This window comes from Podarcis cretensis (assembly GCF_951804945.1).
Source record: "Podarcis cretensis genome assembly, chromosome: 11".
Classification (NCBI taxonomy): domain Eukaryota; kingdom Metazoa; phylum Chordata; class Lepidosauria; order Squamata; family Lacertidae; genus Podarcis; species Podarcis cretensis.
The window spans coordinates 35324535-35329776 of NC_137180.1; the positions used below are offsets into that span (position 1 = coordinate 35324535).

Genomic DNA, 5242 nt, shown 5'->3' on the forward strand with positions numbered 1-5242 from the left:
CAAAACAGCACCTTTATTGCTCAAACACCCAAGCAAAGAGCCAGGCTTTCAGCTGGCATTGGAAGGCCAGAAATGCAGGTGCCAGTTGCATTTCAGGAGGAAACGTGCAGGAATGCTGACTTACAATACACATATTTTAATCTATTAAAAAGTATATACAGTGGTACCTCGGTTTACATAAGCTTCAGGTTACAGGCGCTTCAGGTTACAGACTCCGCTAACCCAGAAATAGTACCTCGGGTTAAGAACTTTGCTTCAGGATGAGAACAGAAATCATGCAGCGGCAGCACGGCAGCAGCAGGAGGCCCCATTAGCTAAAGTGGTGCCTCAGGTTAAGAACAATTTCAGGTTAAAAACGGACCTCCGGAACGAATTAAGTTCTTAACCCGAGGTACCACTGTACTGACCTATCAAAAACCATCAGGGGGGCATACAACAAAACAGAAAACACCACAAAAAACAGTACCAATAATAATTAGGCATATATATTGACTGCATAACACAGAATTGATTCCCCATTTTCCTGGTATCTCGGTACTGAAAGATGCTTAAATGATTGCAGTTCCAAGTCTGAAAAGATTGAAATAAAATTGCCAGGCTATTCTTGGGGCTTTAAGATTCTGGGTCCACACAAACCGACATCAGTGCAAAGGACAAAGGCAAAATGATACTGATTGATTCAACAGCACCTAGAAAAAAAGCCAGGGTACAATGCAAACTGTCTGGCATGCCAGTCATATTCTATTTTAACCAGCTATAATATCTGGAGGCTGGATCTTGCTGTTTCACAGTGTTCTGAATGTGAACAGAATTATTAATGCTCTTTTACCAGCTCTGCTACTACTGTATCTTGATTCTAGGACAGCAAAATACAGACTAGCCTTGATCTGAGATGGAGGAAATTACATGTGCAATTTCCCTCTTGTGAATAATGGATACTGACCTTCTCTATTGGATTGACAGCACCGTGAATAATGAAGGGAAGGGAGGGAAGTTGTATATTTGCTTACCTACTCATTAAAGTATTCGGAGGCTGCTGCGAATTTGAATCAGCAATTTGCATTTCAAATGAAACAGAACTCTTAGTATGCAGATATTTTGTACGCATTGCTGGACACACGAAACCCCCAATCAAAAGCTGCCAAAGCAGATTGAAGCAAAGAGGTTTATTTAAAGGCAGGTTGCCCGTACAACCACCCCCACCCCCCTTGTAAGATGTGTTTGTTAAATTTGTATACTGCCCTTCATCCGTAGATCTCAGGGCTGTTCACAACATAAAAATACAATATAAAACCACAAAATACATGATAAAAACAAGAACCAGAAACCCTACAAAGGAATGCCACCACCTCCCCCAAAACAGACACGTGTTCTTTCCATAGCAAGCTCCTTGCTTATCCATCTGCCGCTCATGAATCCTATGGATGGAAGAATACATTCCACAACTTATAGAAAGATCAGAGGGAAGAGGCTGAGGCTACAATCCTGTGCACAGTTAGGGATGGAGGAGAAATTAAAACAGTCTGAATTTTAATATGAGCGTACCTAATAGATGCTTCTATAAACCAGACTAGAGCTAATCCTTAGAAATTTGCACTTATCTGAATTTAGTAGTGCATCCCAAAATTGGGAACAAAAAGAAAATGCACAAAACAGAATGTACAAGGATGCTTACAAAAATGTGTGTATTAGGAAACTGCAATTGTCAGATACAGCTACCCCTAAGCACACTTGCAAGTCTCACTGACTACAGGAGAACTTACTTCCAGTAATCATGTATATTATTATTATTATTATTATTATTATTGAATCCGTAAAAGCTCTTCAATTAATTTGTAGTACAAGTATGCTTGTCTTCATAAAACAGGATTATTGCTCCAACTTTAAGAAAGTTAAACAAATAGATTTAACCAAACAAATAGATTGAATACTAGCACTGGGCATTTATTTCACCCTCAACCAACTTTTATGTCGTTATTCAGTGATCTCCACGAAAATGCTCACATTCTACAAAACTGGCTGAGTCATGCAAATTGTCAATCAGCAGTATGGCTGCTCCATTACTATTTATGGTTGAAACAAATTACACACATATGCAGTCCATTCTATGTGCCTGTCACTTTGCACAATACAAAATGCACTTCCTGAACCCAAGGCCAAACCAGCGTTACCAAAACTTTTCAGCTGCCTCTTGCAGCTAAGCTTGTTAACCAAAGCATGATCTGCAGAGAGCTGGAAGTGGGGAAGTTTATCTCTCTGCTATGTAATGCTTTCCTTATGGAGTCCTGAAAAAAATAATCAAGCTTTGGTTAAAGGAACAGGAACAGGCCACTATCTCTGATCGTACATTATTAATTTATTGGTGTGTAGGTACCCATTTAAACATGTGGAATAAATACACAGAATCCAGTAATTTCTGAATTGGCCGAGAGCTTTGCTGGGCAAAACAGGGCCAGCTTTCTCCTACAGCCTTCACTGTCCATTAACACAACGCTAATGTGCAAATGCGCTGCTCTTTAAAGTCTCACATTAACAGTATTGAGAGCCATGCTAAACTTGTTACTGCTGTGAGAGAAGTTTCTGAGGATCATGGTGCTTATGCTATCTGAAAGAGGCCGTTCAGGGCTCTCCCTGTGGAGGGTATGAAGCTGCTAGAGGAAGCAGAGAATCTGGAGCTTTGTGGCACCTAGTCTCTGTGCAACCTGTAACCACAGGCAGAAATTCCCCAGACATCTTTGGAAATGCTGGAGCACAGAATAATAAACACATCATTATGTAAACAAGAAGGCATGGCTGTTAATTCCTGTAATAGCACCTGCACAACAGACCCCATAAGGGCTGGCTTAGAATCTTCCTTTTAGGAGTAACATTTGCATCTCAAAAGGGTAGCATTAATCTGCTAGGCAAATGAGTAGCATCCACAAGTTCTCTCACCCAGTGAAAAGTAGACGAATGCAAAGCAGCAAACTCCATTGTATAGCCCGAGTTCTCTGCTAGTCGGTTACATCATCCTTATGCGTACATTAGATGATTGCAGTGCCTAGAGACAGACAGGCTGTGTATCCAGATCAGTGACCAGAGGAGGAATGACGCTGAAAGGAGCGCAGAAAGAAGAAACGTGGTGGTGCATCTGCAGCAGCAGCACCACCAGACACCTTCATCTGCCCCAGCTGCAAGAATACATGTCTCTCTCATATCAGTCTCTACAGCCACAGCAGGCACTGCAACCGTCCAACAGTTTGACTTTACCCCCAAAGGTGCACTCCTCCCGAGACAGATGGATGCAAAAAATGTGTACATTTTGTTGAAAAATTGCAGGTTCGATTTCCCCCAGAAACTTTATTGTAATAATAATTTATTATTTATACCCCGCCCCTCTGGTTGGGTTTCCGCAGCCACTCTGGGCAGCTTCCAACACAATATTAAAATACAGTAATGGATCAAACATTAAAAGCTTCCCTAAACAGGGCTGCCTTCAGATGTCTTCTAAAAGTCTGGTAGCTGTTGTTCTCTTTGAGATCTGGTGGGAGGGCGTTCCACAGGGAGGGCGCCACTACCGAGAAGGCCCTCTGCCTGGTTCCCTGTAACTTGGCTTCTCACAGTGAGTGAACCGCCAGAAGACCCTCAGCGCTGGACTTCAGTGTCCGGGTAGAACGATTTGCGGGGGGGGGGGGGAGACGCTCCTTCAGATACACTGGACCGAGGCCATACTGTGAATATTGCATGTCAGTGTGGACTATACTGGGTTAAGTACTTAATTCGTTCCAGAGGTCCGTTCTTAACCTTAAACTGTTCTTAACCTGAAGCACCACTTTAGCTAATGGGGCCTCCTGCTGCCACTGCACCGCGGGAGCATGATTTCTGTTCTAATCCTGAAGCAAAGTTCTTAACCCGAGGTACTATTTCTGGGTTAGCGGAGTCTGTAACCTGAAGCGTATGTAACCTGAAGCATATGTAACCCGAGGTACCACTGTACAATGGTCATCCTCAAGGGATCTGGAACAACTGGAGGCAGCTGCAGGAAACACCATACGTACAGATCAGATGTCCTCACTCAGCAAGTATCTCCCAAATGAGAACCATCCATGCAGCTAGATGATTTATCTCTCCACACCAAGGAGCTTTCGGTGTCCCAGGGCCAAAGTGGTGGAAGACTCACTCTGTAGTAAGCATGGCTTAATGGTTGACCCAGGCAGGAAATATATGGTATGTGAGTAGAAAGGAAAGGGTTTCAAGGGAGTCTCAAATGACCGGGGGGGGGGGGGGTCATGGAAGGTTTGGGAGAGAGACAATCAGCTTATTTGGCTGTGAAGTTTTCTGAACAAGCAAATACCCAAGCAGGCTAAATATATTCTTCTATAGGAGGTGGAACACTACAATTACTGCAAAACTGAAGATATGAAGAAGAGTCGAAGCTTTAGCAGACAGGCTTCACCCCCAAACTGCTATCTTTAATAGTAGTTATTAATATGATGCAGCCTGCAAAATAAGTATAAAGGTTCCAGAGTCCCAAAAGTTCAGGTTTATCTTACAGGTTTGCCACTCCAGAGTAGCTCCATCCCACAAAGGTCCATTAACACACAGGAACCATGGGGGCAACGAAGCTGATCTTGTGCACTGAGAATAGGGCCTGATGTATCGTGACAGGCCTAATTACCACGTTTACAGTCGTGCACATAGACTGCTATGTGGGTTGGAATGCACAGCCACAGCAAGGGGCAAACAGCCAACAGAAAAGATAGAAAACGAACTGCAAGAACATTCCCTCTGTATGCACATAATCTGGACATTTTTGTTTGTCCAAGCCGTAGAGCTGTGAAAGAGTATCAATCCATCTTGCTCACTGGGATTATAGGTACATTTAGCCCCAATAGTAACTCTCTTTTTTTTTTTAAAGTTCTTTTTTATTGAATTTCCTTTATAACCAACAAAGATACATAGTAACTCTCAAGTAGTGGTGCTATAAATGCCTTTGAAAAGCTTCTAGAAACCCAACGAAAAATGGTGGGTTTTCACCTGGCATCTAAAAGGCTGGAGAGAGATTACATACATGTGGAGTCACCACCAAAAAGGCTCCTAAAAGGCCTGCATCTTAATAACCCTGGGGCAATGGCTCCTCCTGAATGAACTTTCTACAGGTGAAGCCCTGGTGCAGATTCCAAGTTATAGGTAGGCTAGGTCAACTTCTGGAAGAAACAAAACCTCTTCTATCACAGCCCCCATCTTGTGGAATGCCCTCTGG

General features: G+C 42.9%; 1 long non-coding RNA gene across 1 annotated transcript; it reads right to left on the reverse strand.

Moving 5' to 3' along the window:
* LOC307226916 lies at positions 1-3742 on the reverse strand. The gene is made up of 2 exons (XR_013843694.1): positions 3701-3742; positions 1-3337 (listed from the first exon to the last, which is right to left on the reverse strand). It is a non-coding gene; the product is annotated as an uncharacterized lncRNA (long non-coding RNA).
* Positions 3743-5242: the final 1500 nt, after the last annotated feature.